Raw genomic sequence first — 22,081 nt, forward strand, 5'->3', positions numbered from 1 at the left:
TTTTAGTATACAATACTATAACCCAGGACTGGTGGAGAAAGTTGATGTCATAGATGAGAGAGGAGGCATACTCTATCATAAGGAAGACCTGCATTAAGACTATCTTACTCACACTTTCTTCTTGGCAAACCTAGCTTTTCCTCATGAAGAAAATGTCAACTCACACACACACACAAGATAAAGGCAGAAAGACACCTCATCCCAGTTCTAATGCAAATATAAATAGAAATAGGTAGGCATATTATTGCTAGCAGGATGTTATTTTTCCCTGAATTTTATTAAAAGTACAAACCAATTGTTTCATTCCATCTTTTTCCTGATTACTGAATTATTTTGTTTCAAATATTTATCTTTTTTTTAAACCAGGGGAGAGCGCGAACACAGTCCCCCACTACCACAAATTATGCAGTCGAGTTTCCCACATTTGTGGAAATCGCAGGGGCAGCACACTCGGAGTGCAATGAGTGAGCCTCGCCCTGGGGAAACCACCTTCGTGATCATGGTATCTCCCCTGCCAGGTAAGTATCAAATATTTATCTTTTTATAGCCTCTTGAATCTTCCATTCTTTGTATTTTTTAATACAGGATTTTTTGGGGGGAACCTTATACTTACATTATGATCCTTAAGGATATGGGAATGAAACTAAATCTAAGTTTTTATCCATATAGAGAAGATGAATTTTCTCCTTCCACATGGTACTGGAATCTTCTTCCTACTTTTGACCACCTGGAATATTAATTTATATTCAGAGTCTCTAGCCCCATTTCAAAATTATAATATTTTATATGCTGAGTAAGCCTCTTTATATGGTGAAACATCTCACTTTATGCTGCCTGGTCAATAAATTGATTTTTGTCTGTAATGTTTTGAAGCTGTCTGAATTTGTTTTGTTCTATTTAATATATTTTATCTTATACTTACTGGAAGCAACAATAAAAACTACCCCCTCAGACTATACTATGCAACTCCTGTGACTCATCAGTGGGCATATGTCCTCATTTACTCGAGATGGTTGACAATTGTGGTCTTTAAAAAAAAGTGAATGAAAAGTGTAGAGATGTGAACTTGCTCTAACTATACTAGATGTCAGTTTTCATATAATCGTTGTTCTTCCCTCAAGTAGGTAATGGGCCAAGTGTGTGAAGTAGTAATAGTTTAACATACTGGTTAAAAGTATAGTCTCCCTGATTATCAAAACACATTGAAATCCAAATAGCACCAATAGCCCAGTTACTTGATTTATGATCTTATATAAGTTCCTTAACTTCATTAAGCATCTCAGTTGCCTAATTCTTCACAGGTATATAATAATAGACTTCATCATCAGGATGAAGTAAAACAGTGTATTCAGTGTACTTTGAACATTAATGTAGTGGTAGACACTTGATCCGTGATAAGTAGTTTATAAAAATCTTCTAGAACATTTGATCTATATATTAGTGACATGCCTTTTATCGGTTTATGGTTAGGACTATAACTAACCACTGGGAACTATGGTATATCATTTCCTTCATAACACTAGGGAAGAAGTAAATTGAATAATCAGATATGCAGAGAAAAAAAAAGGTAAGATTTAAAAATCATCTTTATGGTTTTCCATGATCTTGTTACAATCTCAGTTCCCTAACAGATCCTCACCATTGTGTTCTGTGAGAAAGCTCTGGGTTCTTAGGACACATTTATCCTAGTCTCTTCTAATTTTATTTTGTAAACAAGAACCAAATTGTTTCTATCACTTGAAAGCAATCAGTGCTAACTATCACATCAATCTTTATTTGTGCGTCTGGGTTCCAGTCACAAAAGCTTCCTCATACTACCCCATGTTCTGACATGCATCTGAATAGTTGGTTACAATGCAGAATAAATAAACAAAAAACTACTTACTGTCTATTATTTCTTTATATATTCATTAAAGTTTTATTTCCTTTGTGTTTTAGATGAAATGATTCACACATAAAATATTCCCTCTTTCTTCTGTTGAATAAATTGCCCCTTCCACACAATATATCCAGGGACATATGTACCTGTCTTGTGGAAGTTATTTTTTCTTACATTACAGTTACTTACAAATCTGTACCAGCTTGAGTTTTCAACTCCTTTAAGGGCATTGCCATTCCTTCTTATTCATTTTTATATATCCCATGGACCTAATACATGCCTATATGTCTTTACACATACTGTGTACTTAATAAAAGATTATAAATATATATAACTGTTTAAGGAAAGCTATTTCTCAGAGACCTGTAATCATTTTTTTAAGTTCATATAGCCAACGTTTGTTGAAGGTTTACTGTTTTGTGTGTGTTTGTGGTGTGGTGCGGATATATGTATAATAGAAGAGAAAGTAAAGAACTGACTAAAAATTTGTGGTTGGGTAAGAGAAAAGAGCAAGTAAAACATTAGAGCAGCGAGTTTCACTCAAGCAACTGTAGCAGTCTCCCAGGAGCATTAAGTATAAAGTTTGAAGAGAGCAATCATGATGAATAAAGAGGGCAAGAGTTAGAAGTCAGGTAAAATGGAACCTTTTATAATGTAGTAAAGAGATAGCAATTAGCCAAATTTATGGAATGTAAATTAAGTCATTTGGAAATATATTTATTTTTCAGGTCACTGAGAGAACATTGAATGGATGTGTCTGTAATTTTAAAGATAATCCCCTAATGGTCAGAAAAACTACTTTGATCTTTTGTGGCATCTAGATAAGGTGATCTGCTTTTAGCAGCACCAATTGATTCAAAATTATAGAGACTGTTAAACTCTCTGAATTAATTGCTTTTAATTTTTATGTGTGAATATAAATTTGAATTTTACTATTGAAATTCAGTCTCTGCTCATTATCTCCTGGGGCAGGAAACCTCAGTTCAAGGGTGCTGAACTGGACAGAGACGGCTATTGTCCATGTAATGCATAATTAATCATACATTATGGGAGTGTTCATTTTCCTAAAAACTTTGGAAGTCTCAGATAAGACAGGGTTGTGAATTTACTTATCTTAATACCTTATTAATTTTTTATCTAAAGGAAAAATATACTGATTAAATTTCTGTTGCTTGTTTCTCCCTCAAATTGTATTGAAAGCATAATTTTAACCATAAGAAATGTTGAAGTGGTCTGCTATCTCCGTTAAATAAGAAATACAGAGCTAAGAAAGGTTTATGCATTGTGTAAAATAAGAATCATTTGTCACAACAAAAACTTTTGTCATCCTTATGTCTTTTAGATTTGATAACAAGGTGTTACAAAAGGAACAATGACTGCATTAGAGCAAAGGTATCTGGGCTCATTCTGGAAAACACCAGATAGTCTATTAAATATGGATTATTTTCCTGCTTAGCTCAGGAAAATTCCCAGGAAATTTTGCAACCTCAAATGGTTTGTCAAATATATGTATTTTCTGAGTAGCACCTTTACAGTACTTAAGCCAATATATGAATTGATGGAATCCTATATTTGATTTCTGAAGTACAAGTATATATATCTCAGGTATCAATTAATAGCATAATATATAATATAACTTATATATGTATACATCTATATAATATGATTTACATTATATAAGATATAATATGTATGTATTATATTTATAATGTTCTTATATATATATATATACACATCCTTGGCAGAAAGTCATAAAAATATTAAGTTTTGTATACTGCAGAATCATCAACATCATTATATCTTACAGTTTTTTTTCTACTTTCTATGTCATGAGAATATCTTTAACAATAATTTTCTCATTTTTGACATAGTTTATAGAGCAAAAGGTAAGAACTAGGTGTTTTATAAAACTCATACAAATTAATTCAATGTCAGTCTTATTCCTATACATGTTGAAATGTTGCTTTCCTGTATGTCAGAAGTCTTGCTCATGTGTTCATGTGTGTATATGTTTGTATTTTTTAGTGATAGTGTTCTGACTCAAAATAACTAAAGGAGAAGTAGAAATGCATAGGTCCATATATCCAAGCTGTGTCAAATGGAGGGGTTCACCTATGATGCAGAAATGTCTATAACCAGAAATTTTAGTGCCTTCAGGAAGAGCTGTGATTAATGGCATGAAATCATTTTCCATTACCACTGAGTATTTCTTTTAGTTAAATAGGAAGCCACAGTACTAGGTACTCAAATATTAGAATGCTCACCATATGATAGGAGCATGGTATCTCTGGTCCAAGGTAAAAATAAATCTTGGAAGGCAAAAATCATAATAATTGGGGAAGTAAAGTGGAAAGTACCCTAGATAATTAATCAGGGAAGAAGTTTATTTTAGTAAAGTAGAGGTTTACAAAACCTTTGCAAGTCAAAACAAAGATCAGAAAGTTGAATTTCAGAAGGGCCAGAATCCTATAAAAACTACGCATCTAAGTGGAGTGCATTCTTCTCAGAAAGATATCCAGAAATTGCTGACAAAACCTAGTTCTGTACTCTCCTAACAACAATGCATATCTGATCCATTAGAAGTCTTTATTAGAATATTTGTGTTACCAGTTTTTCTTCTGGTTACAGGGGTAGTCAACCTTTTTATACCTACCACCCACTTTTGTATCTCTGTTAGTATTAAAATTTTCTAACCACCAACTGGTTCCACAATAATGGTGATTTATAAAGTAGGGAAGTAACTTTACTTTATAAAATTTATAAAGCAGACTTACAGCAAGTTAAAGCATATAATAATAATTACTTACCAAGTACTTTCTGTCGGATTTTCATTAAGTTTGGCAGAATAAATCTTTATAAAAACAACTTATGATAGTTAAATCTATCTTTTTATTTGTACTTTGGTTGCTCCACTACCATCCACCATGAAAGCTGGAATGCCCACTAGTGGGCAGTAGGGACCAGGTTGACTATCTGGTATCTCAGCTCACTTATATGTGATGCTAGCATTTCATTAAGCAACCAAACAATTGTGGTACTCTCAGCTTTCAAGCTTATACATTAAAGTAAAAATTTACACAAAGTGTACTCACACCTAATAAGTTTGATCAAATCCCAAATTGTATTCTTCTTCCTTGGTTTAACATCCTTGGAATCTACCTCTTCACAAACTCCAAAGGTTTCTGTCAATACATATTGAAAGAATCTAGCAGTTTATTTTGTGTACATGTACCTCTTCCTGGAACAGACTTTAATTTGTCTTTCTGAGTTGCTAGGATATGACACTAAATATAGATCTGTAAGTATTGAGAGTGAGTTGCATGAGTCCTGAGAGGAATCACCTTTCCTTGCAATGAAAGTCACTCAAATGAAATCTTTATGGGATCTTCAGAAAGTGGAGGCAGTGGCAGAAAGTATGTTTATCATGGCAAGATTGGCTCAATGGGATCTTTGACTGAAAGATATTCATATTATTGAGACTCTAAACCAGGGGTCCCCAAACTTTTTACACAGGGGGCCAGTTCACTGTCCCTCAGACCATTGGAGGGCCGGACTATAAAAAAAAAACTATGAACAAATCCCTATGCACACTGCACATATCTTATTTTAAAGGAAAAAAAAAAAGAAACAGGAACAAATACAATATTTAAAATAAAGAACAAGTAAATTTAAATCAACAAACTGACCAGTATTTCAATGGGAACTATGCTCCTCTCACTGACCACCAATGAAAGAGGTGCCCCTTCCGGAAGTGCGGCGGGGCGGAGAAACGGCCTCAGGGGGCTGCATGCGGCCCACGGGCATAGTTTGGGGACCCCTGCTCTAAAATGTCTCATGTCAATTCTTAGAGAGCTATTCTTTTCCAAGCAGAGTCTTAACAGTAAGGATAAACATTTAGTGAGATTATGGGTTCAACCTAAATTTTACTTCAGCAACCCATAGAATTAAAACTGATTTCTCGTTTTTAGTAATATTTGTCTGCAATTCCATGAATGGAGAGGGAAACCGCACGACTGCTTTAGTTTGGGCTATAGCTTCACCTGAGAATTTAAACACTGGACTCAAAATTTTCTGTAAGCCCTTCATGACAACATGATTCTGCCATTCCATAGCTATAGACCTTTATACTCATGTTTTCCATACCAAAGCTTTATTTTAGCAGTAGCATGGTCATTCAAATTCTGTTTTAATTACCACATAATTTCAAAAACTAACCAATGTGAATTTGTAAATTTAAAGGTTTTTTTTTATTTTTATTTTTTTGGCTACTACATACTTGAATCCTATGTATATTGGTAATGAGCTCATTACTGCTTTCAAATCTAATTAAATCAGAAAAACAACCCCAGATTCTCATATTTGGAGTTGTTTCTATAGAATCACTACTGGTAATAGATGTTGTTTTGTTGAGGTTTAGTCTGGAAAATGAAATTGCTATAGGTATATAAAATGAAATAAAATTTAATACAATGTATTAGAAACTTGCACAATACTTTGAACCCTTAAGGAGCAAACATCAGCAAGGCCATTTGCAAAAAAAATTTTCTGGATGTGTTGAGATGATGGAAAAGTTGTCACTAACAGACCTATATTTCATCAACAATAAAGTAATAATTAGCTCTCAGAAGAATATCAAAACCTTCTTTAAAACACCCAGAATCCACCCATGTTTATAGCTACCAACTTCTCTTTTTCTTCCATTCTCCACAAATGATCCCATGGTCTCTCATGGTTAAATTTATCTAGAACTCAAGTCACTGAAAGGTGTGGGAAATATAGCTTCAAGGTTTTATATCCTTAAAACTCAGGAGTGATCTAAGAAGGATAGAATTGTCTTGAGTATGCACAAATAACACCTGTATTATCTGGCATGTCATAAAAATAGGAGCAGAAATTATTATTAATGGTGTAATATTAAAAGTCTTCAAGTTCAACAAAATGAGGATGTAAGCTACCACCTCTTCCACTCAAAAATTTACTAAAGTTTTAGCTAGAAGAAAAAGAAAGGTAAAATACCTTAAAAGTAATGAAAGAAACAAAAACATGCTATTAGTAAACTATATAATTGTCTATATAAAAACCCCACAGATCCTATAGTTAAATTCTTAGAATTACTTGGAGTCTTTAGCAAGATACAAGATAAAATATAAATATACAAAAATAGACTGCATTTTCTTTTACTCACGAAAAATGTAGTTTATAAATATAGTGTAATTAATAATACTACTTACAAGACCATCAAAAATATAAAATAGAAAAAATTTAGCAAAAATATTCAAGATATTCATGAAAACTAAAACTTTATCAAAAGATATTAAGTCATCTAAATAAATAAAGACATAAATATATTTATATTTAAATATAAGTTATTAAAGATATCAATTCTTTCCAAACCCTGATGAAAATATATTTGCACCTTGGTCAATTAATTAGAAGATTTAAATAGACAAGTGCCAAGAATGGCTAATACATTTTTGAAGAAGTATAAGTTTAGATGACTTGCTGAACTAATGTTAAGAATTATTATTATTATTTTTTTAAAAAAATTTTATTAATGGTAATGGGATGACATTAATAAATCAGGGTACATATATTCAAAGAAAACATGTCTAGGTTATTTTGTCATCAAATTATGTTGCAAACCCCTCGCCCAAAGTCAGATTGTCCTCCGTCACCCTCTATCTAGTTCTCTGTGCCCCTCCCCCTCCCCCTAACTCTCTCCCTCCCTCCCTCCCATGTCCTCCCTCCCCCCCCCACCCTTGGTAACCACCACACTCTTGTCCATGTCTCTTAGTCTCATTTTTATGTTCCACCAATGTATGGAATCATGTAGTTCTTGTTTTTTTCTGATTTGCTTATTTCACTCCTTATAATGTTATCAAGATCCCACCATTTTGCTGTAAATGATCTGATGTCATCATTTCTTATGGCTGAGTAGTATTCCATAGTGTATATGTGCCACATCTTCTTTATCCAGTCTTCTATTGAAGGGCTTTTTGGTTGTTTCCATGTCTTGGCCACTGTGAACAGTGCTGCAATGAACATGGGGCTACATGTGTCTTCATGTATCAATGTTTCTGAGGTTTTGGGGTATATACCCAGTAGAGGGATTGCTGGGTCATAAGGTAGTTCTATTTGCAGTTTTTTGAGGAACCACCATACTTTCCTCCATAATGGTTGTACTACTTTACAGTCCCACTAACAGTGAATGAGGGTTCCTTTTTCTCCACAACCTCTCCAACATTTGCTATTACCCGTCTTGTTGATAATAGCTAATCTAACAGGAGTGAGGTGGTATCTCATTGTAGTTTTGATTTGCATTTCTCTAATAACTAATGAAGCTGAGCATCTTTTCATATATCTGTTGGCCATTTGTATCTCTTCCTGGGAGAAGTGTCTGTTCATGTCCTCTTCCCATTTTTTTATTGGATTGTTTGTTTGTTTGTTGTTGAGTTTTATGAGTTCTTTGTAAATTTTGGATATTAGGCCCTTATCTGAGCTGTCGTTTGAAAATATCAGTTCCCATATAGTTGGCTGTCTGTTTATTTTGATATCAGTTTCTCTTGCTGAACAAAAACTTTTAATTCTGATGTAGTCCCATTCATTTATCTTTGCCTTCACTTCTCTTGCCATTGGAGTCAAGTTCATAAAATGTTCTTTAAAACCCAGGTCCATGATTTTAGTACCTATGTCTTCTTCTATGTACTTTATTGTTTCAGGTCTTATATTTAGGTCTTTGATCCATTTTGAATTAATTTTAGTACATGGGGACAGGCTGTAGTCGAGTTTCATTCTTTTGCATGTGGCTTTCCAGTTTTCCCAACACCATTTGTTGAAGAGGCTTTCTTTTCTCCATTGTGTGTTGTTGGCCCCTTTATCAAAGATTATTTGACCATATATATGTGGTTTTATTTCTGGGCTTTCTATTCTGTTCCATTGGTCTGAGTGTCTATTTTTTTGCCAATACCATGCTGTTTTGATTATCCTGGCCCTATAATATAGTTTAAAGTCAGGTATTGTAATGCCCCCAGCTTCATTCTTTTTCCTTAGGATTGTTTTGGCTATTCGGGGTTTTTTATAGTTCCATATAAATCTGATGATTTTTTGTTCCATTTCTTTAAAAAATCTCATAGGGATTTTGATGGGAATTGCATTAAATTTGTATATTGCTTTGGGTAATATGGCCATTTTGATTATATTTATTCTTCCTATCCAAGAACAAGGAATATTTTTCCATCTCATTGTATCTTTTTCGATTTCCCTTAACAATGCTTTGTAATTTTCATTATATAGGTCCTTTACGTTCTTTGTTATGTTTATTCCTAGGTATTTTATTTTTTTTGTTGCAATCGTGAAGGGGATTATTTTTTTGAGTTCGTTTTCTAATATTTCATTGTTGGCATATAGAAAGGCTATGGACTTTTGTATGTTAATTTTGTATCCTGCGACCTTACTGTATTGGTTTATTGTTTCTAATAATCTTTTTGTGGAGTCCTTCGGGTTTTTGATGTATAGGATCATATCATCAGCAAAAGGTGATAGCTTTACTTCTTCTTTTCTGATATGGATGCCTTTTATTTCTTTGTCTTGTCTGATTGCTCTGGCCAGAACTTCTAGCACCACGTTGAATAAGAGTGGAGAGAGTGGACAACCCTGTCTTGTTCCTGATTTAAGGTAGAAAGTCCTCAGTTTTATGCCGTTTAATAGGATGTTGGCTGATGGTTTATCATATATGGCCTTTATCATGTTGAGATATTTTCCTTCTATACCCATTTTGTTGAGAGTCTTAAACATAAAATTGTGTTGTATTATATCAAAAGCCTTTTCTGCATCTATTGATAAGATCATGTGGTTTTTGTTCTTTGTTTTGTTGATATGGTGTATTACGTTAACTGTTTTGCGTATGTTGAACCATCCTTGAGATTCTGGGATGAATCCCACTTGATCATGATGTATTATTTTTTTAATATGTTGTTGTATTCGGTTTGCCAGTATTTTGTTTAGTATTTTAGCATCTGTATTCATTAGAGATATTGGTCTGTAGTTTTCTTTCTTTGTGCCATCCTTGCCAGGTTTTGGTATGAGGGTTATGTTGGCCTCATAAAATGTGTTTGGAAGTATTGCTTCTTCTTCAATTTTTTGGAAGACTTTGAGTAGAATAGGAACCAAGTCTTCTTTGAATGTTTGATAGAATTCACTAGTATAACCGTCTGGGCCTGGACTTTTATTTTTGGGGAGATTTTTAATAGTTTTTTCTATTTCCTCCTTGCTGATTGGTCTGTTTAGGCTTTCTGCTTCTTCATGACTCAGTCTAGGAAGGTTGTATTGTTCTAGGAATTTATCCATTTCTTCTAGATTGTTGTATTTGGTGGCATATAATTTTTCATAGTATTCTACAATAATTCTTTGTATATCTATGATGTCTGTGGTGATCTCTCCTCTTTCATTTTGGATTTTATTTATTTGAGTCCTGTGTCTTTTTTCCTTGGTGAGTCTTGCCAAGGGTTTGTCAATTTTGTTGATCTTTTCAAAGAACCAGCTCCTTGTTTTATTGATTTTTTTCTATAGTTTTTCTGTTCTCTATTTCATTTATTTCTGCTCTGATTTTTATTATCTCCTTTCTTCGGCTGGTTTTGGGTTGTCTTTGTTCTTCTTTTTCTAGTTCCTTAAGGTGTGAAGTTAAGTGGTTTACTTCGGCTCTCTCTTGTTTGTTCATATAGGCCTGAAGTGATATGAACTTTCCTCTTATTACTGCTTTTGCTGCATCCCAGAGATTCTGATATGTCGTATTTTCATTTTCATTTGTCTGTATATACCTTTTGATTTCTGCGCTTATTTCTTCTTTGACCCATTCATTTTTTAGAAGTATGTTGTTTAGTTTCCACATTTTTGTGGGTTTTCCCCCTCTTTTTTGCAGTTGAATTCTAGTTTCAAGGCTTTATGATCAGAAAATATGCTTGGTACAATTTCAATTTTTCTAAATTTGCTGATATTGTCTTTGTGGCCCAACATATGGTCAATTCTTGAGAATGTTCCATGTACACTAGAGAAAAATGTATACTCTGTCGCTTTGGGATGAAGTGTCCTGTAGATGTCTATCATATCCAGGTGTTCTAGTATTTCGTTTAAGGCCACTATATCTTTATTGATTCTCTGTTTGGATGACCGATCTAGAGCCGTCAGCGGTGTATTGAGGTCTCCAAGTATGATTGTATTTTTGTTAGTTTTTGTTTTAAGGTCAATAAGTAGCTGTCTTATATATTTTGGTGCTCCTTGGTTTGGTGCATATATATTAAGGATTGTTATGTCTTCTTGATTCAACTTCCCCTTAATCATTATGAAATGACCATTTTTGTCTCTGAGTACTTTTTCTGTCTTGTAGTCAGCATTATTAGATATGAGTATTGCTACGCCTGCTTTTTTTTTGGGTGTTGTTTGCTTGGAGTATTGTTTTCCAGCCTTTCACTTTGAATTTGTTTTTATCCTTGTTGCTTAGATGTGTTTCTTGTAGGCAACATATAGTTGGATTTTCTTTTTTAATCCATTCTGCTACTCTGTGTCTTTTTATTGGTAAGTTTAATCCATTTACATTTAGTGTAATTATTGACACTTGTGGGTTCCCTACTGCCATTTTATAAATTGCTTTCTGTTAGTTTTGTATCTAGTTTGATTCTTCTCTTTTGTTTTTCTATCATTTGTTTTTGTTTGTTTGTGTTCCATACTTCTTTCCTCTGTTGCTACCTTTTTTAAGTCAAGTGTTTTTGTGGTGGTTTTTTTAAGGCTGGTTACCATTAAGTAATGAAAAGGGTACCTACCATATTCATTGTAGTACCCTATCTTATAAGTATTTCTGCACTTCATCATCCTTTGCTACTGTTAATCTCCATCCTCTCCCCCCTTTTTTTCCTTTGTTGTCACAGTTTAAGTTTGGTTTTATTGTGTTCTTGGTGGAGCTGTTACTTGTGGTGTTGTTTTCTTTTGTTCTTTGAATCTGGTTGGAAAACCCCCTTTAGTATTTCCTGGAGTGGGGGCTTTCTGTTGATAAATTCTCTCATCTTTTCTGTATTTGTGAATGTTTTTATATCTCCTTCATACTTGAAGGATAGCTTTGATGGGTATAGTATTCTTGGCTGAAAGTTCCTCTCTTTCAGGGCTTTAAATATTGGGGTCCACTCTCTTCTAGCTTGTAGAGTTTCTGCTGAGAAATCTGATGATAATCTAATAGGCCTTCCTTTATATGTTGTACTCTTCTTTTCCCTGGCTGCCTTGAGAATATTTTCTTTGTCATTGGTTTGTGTCATCTTTATTATGATGTGCCTTGGAGTGGGTTTGTTGGGGTTAAGAAAACTTGGTGTTCTGTTTGCTTCTTGAATTTGAGGCTTTAGTTCCTTCCACAGGCTTGGGAAGTTCTCGTCTATTATTTGTTTGAGTATATTCTCCAATCCATTTTCTTTCTCTTCTCCCTCTGATATACCTATTATTCTTATGTTATTCTTTCTGATGAAGTCAGACAATTCCTGTAGGGCTTTCTCGTTTTTTATTATTTTTGAGTCTCTTTCTTCTTCTCTCTGTTGTGCCTCAAGTTGTTTGTCTTCTATTTCACTAATCCTATCTTCAATCTGGGCTGTTCTGTTAGCTAAGCTTATTACCTCGTTTTTCAGCTCGTGAATTGAGTTTTTCATTTCTGTTTGATTTGTTTTTATAGTTTCGATTTCCTTGGTAATATATTCTTTGTGTTCATTGAGTTGTTTTCTGATCTCCCTATATTGCCTTTCTGTGTTTTCTTGTATATCTCTGAGTATTTTTAAGATTTCTATTTTAAATTCTCTGTCATTTAGCTCCAAGGCTTCCAATATGTTAAGTCTTTTCTCCATAGATTTTTCCACATCTATTTGTGTTACCTCTCTTTCTTTTGTATCCATAATATTCGATTTCCTCTTTCTTATCGGCATCTGAGGGTGGTCTTATTGATAGCACGCAGGCGCACTCCCTCGCGGCTTGAATGAGCGTCGCTGCTGCGGTAGCTTCCTCCACACCCTCGTCTCTCAGATTCAAGTGATAACAGTCCTTTTGCTTTCAGTTTGTGTGGAACTCAGGAATGCTCCGAGGATAAATTTTTCTGTTTCTAGTTGATAAATTTGTTGTGATTTAGGGGAGAGCTTTCGGACGCGCTTCTCATGGCGCCATTTCCATGACGTCACTATGTTAAGAATTATTATAAAGCTTTGGTAATTCAGATGGTGTAGCAAAGAATAATTGACCTATAAAACTGAGTGAAGAATCCAGAGAAATACTCAGATAATATGGAAGCTTAGTCTGACCAGGTGGTGGCACAGTGGGTAGAGTGTCGGACTGGGATGCGGAGGACACAGATTCGAGACCCCAAGGTCACCAGCTGAGCACGGGCTCATCTGGTTTAAGCAAAGCTCACCAGCTTGGACCCAAGGTCACTGGCTCGAGCAAGGGGTTTCTCGGTCTGCTGAAGGCCCACGGTTAAGGCACATATGAAAAAGCGATCAATTAACAACTAAGATGTCGCAACGACAAACTGATGATTGATGCTTCTCATCTCTCTCCGTTCCTGTCTGTCTCTATCTATCCCTCTCTCTGTCTCTGTAAAAAATAAATAAATAAATAAATTATATATATATATATATATATGCTTAATTTATGAGAGATCGGGGAGGACACACTAGTGAGGTATAAAATAATATATATATATATTTGCTTAATTTATGAGAGATTGGGGAGGACACACTAATGAGGTATAAAATGAACAAAACAAGCCTGGGCCATTTGTCTTTCCAAAGGATAAAAGTAAAAATAGGCCCTGTGGTATGGGACATTCTAAAATGCCTCCAAGATTCTTACCATTTGTTGCATATTCCCTGTATAATATCTCCTTAAAGTATAGCTAAACATGTGGATGTGGTGGGATATTTATCTATTTTCATATTACATTACATCTTATTAAAAAGGATTGTACACATATAACAAATGTCTTCAATCAGCTGACTTTGAGTTAATGAAAAGACAGATTATCTTGGGTGGGCACAGCCTAATCAGGTGACCCATTAAAGACACTTGGAGCAGTAGCAGATACTCTCCTGTTTCCTTAAAGAGTAGGTGCTATGTTGATATCAGTCCCTAGCCAACAATTAGCTGAAAACTGATACTTCAGGTATACAGCCTCAAGGAAATGAATTTTGCCAACAGACAGTGAGTTTGGAAATGATACTGAGCTCCAAATGAGAATATAGCCCTATTAACACCTTGAAATTACCTTGTAAGACCTTGAATAGGAAACCCAACTATACCATGCCTAGATTTCTGACCTACAGACACAATGAGGTAATTAATAAACACCATTTTAAACCACAAAGCTTTGACAATTTGTTATGCAGCAATAGAAAATTGCTGATCCTGACTTCTATCATATATAAAATTAATTCTAGTTGGATTAAATATCTACATGTGAAAGAAACTAGTAAGAGACTAGTTTCTTTAAAATACATTAAAACTAGTAAGAAACTATTCTTTAAAATACATTAAAAATGAAAAAAATGGAATTATTTATATTGAATATATTAAAACCATAAAGACTTTTCATTTGCAGACATAATACAGGGAATGAAAAATAATTTATAAAAGTGAATATCATAGAAATATAAATAATACCTATAATTGACAAAGGATTAGTATCTAGAAGTTCTTTTTTTACATATTGTAGTCAAAAAGTAAAATAAAAATCACACAATAGGAAAACAGGCAAAGAGATGAATAGGCGTTATACAAAAGTAGATACACAAATAACTAATAAACATAAGGCAAGATGCTCAACTTCATTAACAAGGGATATAAAATAGTCTCCCTTATTTACGGTTTTGCTTTTTGTGTGTTCAGTTACCCTCAGTTAACCAGAGTCCAAGAGTATTAAATGGAAAATTTCAGAAATAAGCAATTCATCAGTTTTACATCTCATGCTATCCTTTTCCATTCTACCCAGGATGTAATTCATCCCTTAGTCCAATGTCTCCACACTGAATAAACTACCCATACGTTAGTCACTGAGTGGTCACCTCGGTTATCAGATCGGTTAGAGACAGAGAGAGACCTATTAACTTTTACTACAGACTATTGTTATAACTGTTTTTTTTATATTGGTTATTGTTGTAAATCTCTTACTGTACCTAATTTATAAATTAAAGTTTATCACATGTATGTCTGAATAGGAAAAAACATAGTATATTTGACATTCGGTGCTCTCCACAGTTTCAAGCGTCTACTGAGAGTCTCGGAATGCATTCCTCTGGATAGGGGGACTAGTGTGCACAAACAAAAACAAAGTCAAGGCCTACAAGTAGTAAGGGTTGACAAAATATTAAAAGCAAATTGGACACAAATACACTGGCTGGTAGAGTATAAATTGGTAGGGCCCCTATGGGAAAAACATAAAACATGTTTTTACTTCCTAGATTTAAAAAAGCACATTTCCTATTGTCCAATGATTCCATCTCAATTTAAATACCATAAAGAACTTATACCTGTTCATGGCAAGACATAAGATTTTGAGAGCTGTGCTGTGATACTTCATTTCTTACGTATGTTTTATAAGCCTCACTTTGTATCTCTTTGAGAATTTATAAAAATATTCTTTAATTATTCTTAAGTGATATCTTTTTTTTTTTTTTGTATTTTTCCAAAGTGAGAAGCAGGGGAGCAGTAGGCAGACAGAATCCTGAATGCACTGGACTAGGATCTACCCCATATGCCCACAGTGGGCAATGCTCGGCTCATCTGGGGCTTTGCTCTGCTGCAACCCAAACCATTCTAGTGCCCGAGGTGGAAGGCATGGAGCCATCCTCAGCACCTGGGCCAACTTTGCTCCCATGGAGCCTTGGCTGCGGGAGGGGAAGAGAGAGACAAAGAGAAAGGAGAGAGGAAAGGGTGGAGAATCAGATGGGCACTTCTCCTGTGTGTCCTGGTTGGAATGGAACCTGGGACTTCCACATGCCAGGCCAATGCTCTACCACTGAGCCAACCTGCCAAGGCCTTAAATGCTATCTTTCATTGTGTTTTCTCCAGACCAATCTCAGTGGTTAGAAAGCAGTCTAAGATATTAGAATAAAGATTAGAAAGAGTATTTTCAAACCTAGTATGTGTTGTTCCTTCTTCAAGTCCAGGAATGGGTAAAAAATAGCTCTAGAAACCACCCTTGCTAGGTTAAAAGTGAAAGTGAAAGAAGGGATAAAAACTTTAAGAGCACAAAATCCTCCAGAAATTCAGAAAATAAATATGCATATCATAACGATTCACACTACATATAATACATTGATTTAATTAATGGTATGGGGGAAGGAGTAAAGATGAACAAGTACATGGTGATGAAAATTATTTGACTTTGGGTGATGAGTATACAACATAATAACCAGTTCAAATGCTTTAGAAATGTTTACCTGAAATCTATGTACTCTTATTGTTCAATGTCACCCTGCTGAATTTAATTTTCTAAATCAAATTTAAAAAAGGAAAAAATTAATTGGTATGCCTGACTGAATGTCTTGGCTGATGGTGAAGCTATGTAGTTTCTCAACAAGACAGATGATATGATCAGTTCTTAGTATAAACTATGAATATAGTAGAATAGAATGACGGCAAAAGTATTTCACATATCTGTCACTATTTTATTTATGTGCTTGTTTAAGTTAATCCAAAATTTTGACTGAAAGCATTCTACCAGTTAATGTTAAATTAGATACCTACATAATTGCACAATTCATAATGTTCATAAAAATAATCCAATTACTAAAAAAAAATAAAACACTTCTTATTCATCCATTCTCTTTAAACCCTAATAGGTATGTACATTTTGATATATAGTACTATTTTTTTAAAAAAGTAATAGATGCAACAGAGAGTTACACAGGGCTCTCTGCCTCATATTGCTATTCAGTATAGATTGAAGACATCAGACTAAAACCAAATCAATAAAAGTGATTTTTGCCTGCAAACAATACCAGAAGGTTAGATACCATCTTATTGCTGATTTATAGTTTACATAAAAAAAATGAAATTAAATTATGTAGAAGAGAAATGGGAGTAATTCAAATGGTATTCTTCAAATATCGCAACTCTCATAATTTATGACTTTGAAATGTATTTTTATGAGTACAGATCATTTATCTCAGAAATATTTAAAAATAAATGGAGATTAGGTTAATATTTTCCTTGTACGAGTGAGTGTCTGGCCTTTTACCTCATCAAGGAAATAAAGTGATGGTCTAGGTGCAAATTGGGGAAAAAATAACTCTCTTAAACATGGCCTTTATTGTGCTCTAGTGCACTGATGCATGTGGCCTAGAGCCCCCAGAATTCTGATTCACATTGGATTAGACATGATCTTTTCTTTAAAACTGCATTTCATGGCTATAAGCAATGTGAATTTACCACATATCATAGATGCTCTTCAAGAATGTCACTGAGAAACCAGAATCCTTGCATTCTTCTCTATCCATCCAATTTTTTTTTTGTTACGGTCCCAGGAAGGCTTTAAGAACCATCTCTGCTCTGCAGAAACCAAGAAGGAAAGAATTAAAGGCCAAAGGCAGTTGGTGGCACCTGTAAGGTCTCCTATTTATTAAAAAATTCCCATAGTTTTCTAGAAACACATTAGCAGACATTACATTTTTTAAAAAAGCTTATGAATATACTTTATTTTTAGGAAGACTTTAAGATATAAAAAATAAGCACATAGTACAGAGTTTATATATACCCTCATAAATAATTTCCCCCATTATCAATAACTTGCATTGCTGTGGAATATCTGTTAGAGTTAATGATATAATATTGACACAACATTATTACTAAAATCCATACTATTCAATTGTTTTTTATTTTGTAATAATGTCCTTTTTCTGTCTCAGAGTTCCAACTATGATACCACAGTCCATTTTATGTCTCCTTAGGTTCATCTTGGTTGTAACAAGTCTATGGTTATTGGTGACCATAACAGTTTTAAGGATTATTAGCCTTATTTATAGTAGGATTGGAATTTGTGTGAGGTTTTTTCTCATCTTCAGGCTGAAGTTATGAGCTTTTGGGATCATAAGATTAAGATGCCATTTTTATCACATGAATTATGACTGCTGATAGTGAACATAATCACCTGGTTAAAGTAGTGTTTACTGGATTTTTTTAATGTAAAGTTTCTTTTTTTGTTGTTGTTTTTTTTGTATTTTTCTGAAGTGAGAAGTGGGGAGGCAGACAGACAGACTCCTGCATGCGTCTGACTGGGATCCACCTGGCATGCCCACCAGGAGGCAATGCTCTGCCCATCTGGACTGCTGCTCCATTGCAACCGGAGCCATTCTAGCGCCCGAGGTGGAGGCGATGGAACCATTCTTAGTGCTCGGGCCAACTCTGCTCAAATGGAGCCTTGGCTGTGGGAGGAAAAGAGAGAGACAGAGAGGAAGCAGAGGGGGAAGGGGGGGAGAAGCTTCTCCTGTGTACCCTGGTCAGGAATCAAACCAAGGATTTCCACATGCTGGGCTGATGTTCTACCACTGAGCCAACTGGCCAGGGCCTAAAGTTTCTCTTTTATTTACCCTTTCCATATTATATTCTAGAAGGAAGACACACAGCTCATATTTATGCAATGGTGAGTTGTGATCTTTCTCTTTTAGAAGGAGTATCTAATTAATCTATTTGGAATTATCTTGCATAGGAAATTTGTCTCATCTCTCCAGCTATCCAAATATTAATTTATTTGAGCAGTTATTCATATTATCATGAACTTAAAATTTTATTTTATGCTTGGAATTCAAGTTGTTTTATAATCCAGTGCTACTTTATTTATTTTGTTGCTCAAATTATTCCTGTTTTGGACATTGGTAGTTCTTTCGGTTGGGTTCTGTACTCTTTTGACAAACCTCCATCATCTTTTTTTAACATTTTCTATTTCCTGGCATTACACAATGCTTCAGGCTTATATAGGATATCTCTTGCTTTAGTCTTACAATCAGTCATTTATCAAGGAGTTTTGGTCCCTTTTACTGGAGAATGGTATTAGAAACCAAGATCTGGGTGTTAGGTGTGCCTGTTGTCACTGAGGGGTCATTTATTTTAGGACTGTTCTTCTGTCCCAGAAAAAAAAAAGTATATGTGTTCATATTAACACAAAAAATGTATATGTATATACAGATATCTATCTATTCATATGTTATATATATATATAACCATCTAGATCAATATATATAGTAAAATATGAGCTCTTCCTGAAACTTTAATTCCTTACCACATGAATCATTTTACCCTCTTTATTTGTTTACCTGCTTATTTTCACTCCAGCAGTTAGAATCCTAGCTCCTGTCATCAGGCCATCTATTTATTCAACCATTTAATTGCACCATACATGTGTGGCTGTACCAACATTTCAAACCATATTCTCATGTTAAACACTGTGTCAACTAGAAGGCAGTGTTTATGTGTAATTTCTTTTACCTTTTATTCCTTACAGATTCCATTTGTTTTAAAAGTTAGACTATAACCTATTCCCTAACCACTTCAGTAAGTTTTTTTCTTCCATATATTGGCATGCAGGTAGATTGTCTTGTCATAATCTACATTTCCCCCCCCAAACTTCTAAATAATTTTTTTAAAAGTTGCATACCTTGAAAGTTCACTTTTTGTGTCGGAAACTTCTACAAGTTTTGATAAATGCCAAATGTCATGTTTCCACCATTTCAGTATCATACAGAATAGTTTCACCCATTAAAAAAAACCCTTCTGCCCTCTGTTTAATGCCTCCTGTCATCCTAAAACACTGACAATAATGATCTTTTAATGGTTTCCAGAGATTCGCTTTTCTCAGATGTCATATGACTGCAATCATTGAGTATGTAGCCTTTTCAGACTGGCTTCTTTCACTTAGCAATATGCATTCAAGGTTTGTCCATGTCCTTTTGTGGCCACAACTAGGTGTTTCTTTTTATCACTGAAAAGTCTTTTATTGTATGAATTTATCACAGCTTGTTTATCCAATTGCCTATTGAAAAACATCTTACTTTCTTCCAATTCTTGATAATTACAAATAAAATTACTCTTTATTTTATATAACTAAAAAATACAGGTTATTTTATGGACATACTTTTTCAAGTGAATTGAGTAAATACCTAGCAGTATGATTATAGAATCATATGATAAGATTATGTTTAGCTTACGCCTACCTTCCAAAGTGGCTATACCATTCTGCATTTCTACCAGTGATGAATGCCAGTTTCTGTTGCTCTACATCCTCATCATATATGTCCTAATTCTATATAGTTTTGAGGCTTACTTTGTCTCTTCAGACTGTGTTTTGTCTTGTCCTTTGACATACTTTGTAATTTTTTTGTTCAAAGATGAATGAGCATGGTGTGTCATGTAAAAAGGAAATGAAGTAAATAGTCCCTTAATATAAGGTTTACATAAATCTGCCTAGATGCTATACTGCTTAATGTTCACTGTAGCTGTTGATGCCAGAAGCTTTAGTTTCCTCAAATGTCTTTTTTGTTTTGTTTATTTTCTTTTTAAATACTTTTGTCTTTGATTTTTCCTAACTACTCCTTAAATAGAGTCTGCGCCTTGCATCTCTTTTAGTTGTAATCCACTGTTATTATATTGCAGCACTGTTATTTGGCAGCAAGACATGAGGAGAGGAAGCATTTTGTAATATTATGATTAAATCTCAGTCTTTTAGTGGGTGTGAGTCCCTGGGCTCTGCCCTTCAGAAGTGTTTCTTATGTTTCTCCATCCCTTAAGTGAAACAAGATCCTGAATTTGGCTATTTGCCCTTTTTCCAAGATGAAAACAACAAAACAAAAAAAAAAAGCCTCTGTTAGGGTTGTTCCTTGGAGAGCAAGGTTTATTTATGAAGATGAAAGCTATGATAAAATTTTTAAATGGTTACTTACTGTTCCTACTGAGAAGAGGAGGGGATTTTTTTTTTTTTCAAATCTTTAACACGAGAACCTGGTGGATTCTTGGAAGAAAAACACATGAATATGTAGGTCCCAGGTAATTTCTTACTTTCAAGTTGGTCCACTCTCAACCTCGAGTGATTCACCGGCATTCCCATTTTCGTGTTCTTACCAGTCTGTGGCCCTGGAAGCTTCTGCTTCAGGCTAGCTGATCTCAGTTTCAATTCCCTGTATTTGCCATTCTCCAGATTTTTGGGTGGCAATTTTCTAAGTAATGTCAAATCTCTGATGAGTTACAAGTAAATCATTAATTTTTAGTGTTTTTTTTTCCAGCTTTTTATTGTAAAAATTAGTGTAACAACTTCAGAGAGCTCTAATGTTAGAGCTAAAATTGGATATTTGTTCACTTTTATTTGGTAGAACGGTGTTACATTGCTACTCCTGGCTATGTATATTACTAAAGTTAGAGATCTATTATTTAATGCTAAAGAGAGGGTAAATATTGAGTACCCTGATGATAGCAATAATTATATTTACATTTACTGAAATTAAAATACTTCAAAGAGAAAAAGTTTTCATTCTGTTTGATTACACTGTCTTATAAAGAGTAAGGTCTTTAAAGCTATTTTATGATCTGAAATATTTCCATTTAATTCAGTTTCATAAAATTATATATTCTTTCAAGGTTCAAATCTTAGTTATGACATTTAAAGTCTATGTAAATATTATTTGAATTTAAGGTTCTGATAAAGTTGCTGAAAATCTGATGATATTTATCTTTGGTTAAAAATCTGGAAATAGGAGAATGATTTAAAAATATATTACATATATATGGAAGAGTGAGGGAGGAGGATAGTTGTTGCCAAAGCATCAATAAATTTTATACGCACATTAATTTTTAGCATGCATTTTTAAATTCATACATTAGTGAATCAGCCATTCCTGCTTATCATCACAATCTGGTGAGGGTTCATTTTATCCTGCTCTATCTATTTTATTGACCTTATAATATTTTTTCTTTATACAACAGAGGAAGCTACAGATAAACACAATATAAACTTAGACTAAATCTTAAGGTTAGCAATTGTGTACACTTTTTAAGACAATTTATTTAATCTCTTATACATAAAGCAAGAAGCTAAACCTAGATAGAGTTTTGCTTTGAATCAACCTAGGAAGTTTTCAGCTTGCAAAGCTTATAATTTAGAATTCTGAAAGCTCCTTCTGCATTCTTTCTGCATATTAA

General features: G+C 34.1%; 1 non-coding gene across 1 annotated transcript; it reads right to left on the minus strand.

Annotated features, from left to right (window-relative positions):
* Positions 1 to 363: 363 nt before the first annotated feature.
* On the minus strand, positions 364 to 526 carry LOC136316547 (U1 spliceosomal RNA). Its single transcript, XR_010727775.1, has one exon. It is a non-coding gene; the product is annotated as a U1 spliceosomal RNA (small nuclear RNA).
* Positions 527 to 22,081: the final 21,555 nt, after the last annotated feature.

The sequence above is a fragment of the Saccopteryx bilineata genome, chromosome 12 (genome assembly GCF_036850765.1).
Source record: "Saccopteryx bilineata isolate mSacBil1 chromosome 12, mSacBil1_pri_phased_curated, whole genome shotgun sequence".
NCBI classification, from domain to species: domain Eukaryota; kingdom Metazoa; phylum Chordata; class Mammalia; order Chiroptera; family Emballonuridae; genus Saccopteryx; species Saccopteryx bilineata.